Source organism: Delphinapterus leucas, chromosome X (assembly GCF_059928025.1).
Source record: "Delphinapterus leucas isolate spDelLeu-1000000601 "Yukka" chromosome X, BTC_Dleu_Yukka2, whole genome shotgun sequence".
NCBI classification, from domain to species: Eukaryota; Metazoa; Chordata; class Mammalia; order Artiodactyla; family Monodontidae; genus Delphinapterus; species Delphinapterus leucas.
In genome coordinates, this window is record NC_143150.1 from 7,278,456 (window position 1) to 7,285,256 (window position 6,801).

Sequence of the window (6,801 nt, forward strand, 5' to 3'; positions counted from 1 at the left end):
GTGTTTGAATTGTGAGCTTCCAGGTGGGCAACCAAGCTACTGCTCTTCTCTCCCATATACACACCTCTACCTAGGTCTATGTCTCTAGTTAAGTGAAGAATATGCTGAATTTTAAAATTATTTTCTTTTTGAAAGCAGTTATCCACTAAATGGCTCTTACCTCTAAAACCAAAGGACATTCATTCCTCCCACCAGCCCCTGACAACCACTAATCTGCTCTCTGTCTCTATGGACTTACCTATTATGGATATTTCATGTAAATGGAATCATGCAACATGTGACATTTTGTGTGTGACTTTCACTTAGCATGGTATTTTCAAGGGTTGATTTATGTTGTAGCATATATCAGTACAATTGACCCTTGAACAAACAGGTTTGAACTGTGCAGGTCCACTTATATGTGGATTTTTTTCAGTACGTACATACTACAGTAGTATACGATCCACAGTTGGTCTAATCTGTGGTTGTGGAAATGTGGATATGGAAGGCTGAAAAACATTTGGATTGCTTCTACTTTGGGGCTGTTGTGAATCGTGCTAGTATGAACATTATGTGAACAACTGTTTTCAATTATTTGAGATATACAACTAGGATAGAATTGCTGGGTCATACTCTGTTTAACTTTTGAGGAACCACCAAAATTGTATACCATAGCAGCTACACTGTATTATATTCCCATCAGCAGTATATGAGGGTTCCAATTTCTCTATATCCTTTCCATTAAATGTTATTTTCATTTTTTAAATTGTACCCCTCCTACGGGCTATGAAGTGATATTTCAGCGTGGTTCTGATTTGCATTTTTCTACTAATTACTCATGTTGAGCATCTTTTCATGTGTTTGTTGGCCACTTGTATGTTTTCTTTGGATAAATGTTTATTCAAGCCCTTTGCCCATTTTTATTGGGTTGTTTTCTTGTTGAGTTGTAGGAGATTTTTATATATTCTGGATACTAAATCCTGATCAGATATATGTGTTGTCTTTTTGACTCTTTTCCTAGTGTCCTTTGATCCTTTGATGCACAAATTTTAAAATTTTGATGAAGTTCAATTTATCTAAATTTTTCTTAAGTTGCCTCTGCATTCGTTGTCATATTTAAGAAAGCACTACCAAACCCAAGATCTTCTTAGGTGTTTCTGGTGCTTCTCCAGGCTTATAGCATTCTCTCCAGCCCATTACTCACCATATGTTTATTTCTATAAGTTTTGTGATTTTAGTTCTTATATCTACATCTTTGATTCATTTTAAGTAAAATTCAGTAGTTAGTGTGCAGTAAAGTCCAATTTCATTGCTTTCCACGTGAATAACCACTTATCGCAAAACCATTTATTGAAGAGACTATTCTTTCCCCATTGAAAGATCTTGGAACCCTGGTCAAAAATCATTTGACTGTACATATATGGGTGTATTTCTGAAATCTGAATTTTAATCCATTTGTTTACGTGTCTATTGTGCCATTAATACACTGGTTTTTTTTCTTTTCTTTTTTAATTTTTTAACATCCTTATTGGAGTATAATTGCTTTACAATGGTGTGTTAGTTTCTGCTTTATAACAAAGTGAATCAGCTATAAATATACACGTATCCCCATATCTCCTCCCTATCCCACCCTTCTAGGTGGTCACAAAGCACTGAGCTGATCTCCCTGTGAGATGCGGCTGCTTCCCACTAGCTATCTATTTTATATTTGGTAGCATATATAAGTCCATGCCAGTCTCTCACTTCGTCCCAGCTTACCCTTCCCCCCATCCCGTGTCCTCAAGTCCATTCTGTACAACTGCGTCATTATTTCTATCCTGCCCGTAGGTTCTTCATAACCTTTTTTTTGTTTGTTTAGATTTCATATATATGTGTTAGCATTCGCTATTTGTTTTTCTCTTTCTGACTTACTTCACTCTATATTGACAGACTCTAGGTCCATACACCTCACTACAAATAACTCAATTTCATTTCTTTTAATGGCTGAGTAATATTCCATTGTATATATGTGCCACATCTTCATACATTCATCTGTCAGTGGACACTTAGGTTGCTTCCATGTCCTGGCTGTTGTAAATAGAGCTGCAGTGAACATTATGGTACATGACTCTTTTTGAATTATGGTTTTCTCAGGGTATATGCCCAGTAGTGGGATTGCTGGGTCGTATGGTAGTTCTATTTTTAGTTTTTTAAGGAACCTCCATACTGCTCTCCATAGTGGCTGTATCAGTTTACATTCCCATGAACAGTGCAAGAGGGTTCCCTTTTCTCCACACCCTCTCCAGCATTTATTGTTTGTAGATAATTGGATGATGGCCATTCCGACTGGTGTGAGGTGATACCTCATTGTAGTTTTGATTTGCATTTCTCTTATGATTAATGATGTTGAGCATTCTTTCATGTGTTTGTTGCCAATCTGTATATCTTCTTTGGAGAAATGTCTATTTAGGTCTTCTGCCCATTTTTGGATTGGGTTGTTTGTTTTTTCATATTGAGCTGCAGGAGCTGCTTGTAAATTTTGGAGATTAATCCTTTGTCAGTTATTTTGTTTGCAAATATTTTCTCCCATTTGGAGGGTTGTCCTTTTGTCTTGTTTATGGTTTCCTTTGCTGTGCAAAATCTTTCAAGTTTCATTAGGTCCCATTTGTTTATTTGTGTTTTTATTTCCATTTCTCTCGGAGGTGGGTCAAAAAGGATCTTGCTGTGATTTATGTCATAGAGTGCTCTGCCTACATTTTCCTCTTAAGAGTTTTATAGTGTCTGGCCTTACATTTAGGTCTTTAATCCATTTTGGGTTTATTTTTCTGTATGGTGTTAGGGAGTGTTCTAATTTCATTCTTTTACATGTAGCTGTCCAGTTTTCCCAGCACCACTTATTGAAGAGGCTGTCCTTTCTCCATTGTATATTCTTGCCTCCTTTATCAAAAATAAGGTGACCATATGTGTGTGGGTTTATCTCTGGAATTTCTATCCTGTACCATTGATCTATATTTATGTTTTTGTGCCAGTACCATACTGTTGTGATTACTGTAGCTTTGTAGTATAGTCTGATGTCAGGGAGTCTGATTCCTCCAGCTCTGTTTTTATTTCTCAAGATTGCTTTGGCTATTCAGTGTCTTTTGTGTTTCCATACATATTGTGAAGTTTTTTGTTCTAGTTCTGTGAAAACTGCCATTGGTAGTTTGATAGGCATTGCATTGAATCTGTAGTTTGCTTTGGGTAGTATAGTGTTTTTCACAATGTTAATTCTTCCGATCCAAGAACATGGTATATCTCTCCATCTATTTGTATCATCTTTAATTTCTTTCATCAGTGTCTTATAGTTTTCTACATACAGGTCTTTTGTCTCCTTTGGTAGGTTTATTCCTAGGTATTTTATTCTTTTTGTTGCAATGGTAAATGGGAGTGTTTCCTTAATTTCTCTTACAGATTTTTCATCATTAGTGTATAGGAGTACAAGAGATTTCTGTGCATTAATTTTGTATATGCAACTTTACCAGATTCATTGATTAGCTCTAGTAGTTTTCTGGTAGAGTCTTTAGGATTCTCTATATATAGTATCATGTCATCTGCAAACAGTGACAGCTTTACTTCTTCTTTTCCGATTTGGATTCCTTTTATTTATTTTTCCTCTCTGGTTGCTGTGGCTAAAACTTCCAGAAGTATGTTGAATAATAGTGGTGAGAGTGGGCAACCCTTGTCTTGTTCCTGATCTTAGTAGAAATGGTTTCAATTTTTCACCATTGAGGATGATGTTGGCTGTGTGTTTGTCATATATGGCCTTTATTATGTTGAGATAAGTTCCCTCTATGCCTACTTTCTGGAGGGTTTTTATCATAAATCGATGTTGAATTTTGTCAAAAGCTTTTTCTGCATCTATTGAGATTATCATATGGTTTTTCTCCATCAATTTGTTAATATGGTGTATCACATTGACTGATCTGTGTATATTGTGGAATCTTTGTATTCCTGGGATAAATCCCACTTGATCATGGTGTATGATCCTTTTAATGTGCTGTTGGATTCTATTTGCTAGCATTTTGTTGAGGATTTTTGCATTTATGTTCATCAGTGATATTGGCCTGTAGTTTTCTTCCCTTGAGACATGTTTGTCTTGTTTTGGTATCAGGGTGATGGTGGTCTCGTAGAATGAGTTTGTGGGTGTTCCACCCTCTGCTGTATTTTGGAAGAGTTTGAGAAGGATAGGTGTTAGCTCGTCTGTAAATGTTTGATAGAATTCGCGTGTGAAGCCATCTGGTCCTGGGCTTTTGTTTTTGGAAGATTTTTAATCACAGTATCAATTTCAGTGCTTGTGATTGGCCTGTTTATATTTTCTGTTTCTTCCTGGTTCTGTCTCAGAAGGTTGTGCTTTTCTAATAATTTGTCCAACCACCATTTAAAGTGGTTGTCCATTTTATTGGCATACAGTTGCTTGTAGTAATATCTCATGATTCTTTGTATTTCTGCAGTGTCAGTTGTGACTTCTCCTTTTTCATTTCTAATTCTGTTGATTTGCATCTTCTCCCTTTTTATCTTGATGAGTCTGGCTAATGGTTTATCAATTTTGTTTATCTTCTCAATGAACCACCTTTTAGTTTTACTGATGTTTTCTGTTGTTTTCTTCATTTCTTTTTCATTTATTTCTGATCTGATCTTTATGATTTCTTTCCTTCTGCTAACTTTGGGTTTTTTGTTCTTCTTTTACTAATTGCTTTAGGTATAAGGTTAGGTTGTTTATTTGAGATGTTTCTTGTTTCTTGAGGTAAGATTTTTTTCCTATAAACTTCCCTCTTAGAAGTGCTTTTGCTGCATCCCATAGGTTTTGGGGTGTCGTGTTTTCATTGTCATTTGCTTCTAGGTAATTTTTGATTTCCTCTTTGATTTCTTCAGTGATCTCTTGGTTATTAAGTTGTGTATTGTTTAGCCTCCATTTGTTTGTATTTTTTACAGATTTTTTCTGTAATTGATATCTAGTCTCATAGCATTGCTGTTGGAAAAGATACTTGATACGATTTCAATTTTCTTAAATTTACCAAGACTTGATTTGTGACCCAAGATATGATCTATCCTGGAGAATGTTCCATGAGCACTTGAGAAGAAAGTGTATTCTGTTGGTTTTGGATGGAATGTCTAATACACTGTTTTGATTACTGAAGCTTTGTAGCAAGTTTTGGAATTGGGAGTTTTGAGTTCCATCAGTTTTGTTCTTTAATTTCAAGACTGTCTATTCAATCCTCAGAATAAATCAAGCTTGCCAATAATTGGTCTCAGACTACTAGCTTCCACCTTGGGCAAAATATTACAGTTGGGGGAAGCCATAGACATACTAAAAGCCTAGGATGAAAAGCTGTAGAGAGAGTGTTGATTAGGTGAATTAAGGACTTTGAAAAACACCTATATGACTGTATGCTATTATAATATTTATAATTTAGTCTGTTGATGTGGTAGATTTCATTGCTTGATTTCCTAGTGTTGAGCCAGCCTTGCATACCTTAAATAAATACCACTTGATAATGTTGTATAATTCTTTTTATACATTGTTGAATGGATTTTCTAATAAATTGTTGAGGATTTTATATCTGTGTGCCTGAAATTGTGAGAAGTTAGATAAAATTTAAAGAAAATGTTAAAAAATGGAGAGGTATATCATTCTCACTGGTGGCAAGGCTCATTATTTCAAATATCACAATTCTTTTCATACTAGCCTATAGATTTATAGCAGGTTCAATCAAAATTCCGAGCAGGTTTTTAGAGACATTGGAAAATTGATTCCAAAATTTTAATTGAATTGTGAGGGACCTAGAATAGCCTAAATAGTCTTGAGAAGGAACAAAAAAATTTGGAAGACTTATAGCAACTAGAAGTAGCTCTAACAAAAGATGTTAAAGGACCTCTATAATTAAACATTGTTGAGAAAAATTATATAGATCACTTAAATAAAATGAACAGCATTCTATATTTATAGAAGGGAAGACTCAATATTGTAAAATATCATTTAATTGATAATCTATAGATTCAACGAGATCCCAATCAAAAGCCAAACATGTTTATTTTTGTGAAAATTGATGAGCTGACTTTAAAATTTTAATGGAAATTCAAAGGGCCAAATATAGGCAGTGCAATTTTGAAGCAGAAGAACCAAGTTGTAGGATTTAGTATTGTAGATATAAAGACCAATTATTAAGTCATAATAGTTAAAATTGTATGATATTGGTAAAAGGATAGACAAACTGACAAATGCAAGAGAATAAAGACTTCAGAAGCAGACCTACCCATATATGTTCACTTGATTTGTGACTCAAGGCACACTGAATTGCAATGAGGAGAGTTGAACCTATGTACACCTCTTGACTTTGAATCTCATTCCTAGCTATATGCCCAATATGCCCATGAAATATTTTCGTAAAATCCCTATTCATAAATGTTAATCAATAGTAGAATGGATAATTCAATTGTGGTGTAGTCACACAATGGAATTCTATAATATTATATAACAATGAGAATGAACAATCTATAATGACGTGCAAAAACATGGATAAGTCTTACAGACATAAAGTTGGGTGAAATACCAGACACAAAATAACATATACTTTATGATTCCATTTATATCAAGACTGAGAACTGGTAAAAGTTCTCTACAGTATTGGAAATCAGAAGAGTGGTTATTCTTGGGGAAAATACTATGTGGGAATGAGCACAATAAATTCTTCTGGGATGTTGGTGATGTTCTATTTCTTGATCTGGGTGATAATTTCATGAGTTCATTCAGTTTTGAAAATAATTTGAGCTGAACACTTGTGAGTACTTTTATGTATGTATATT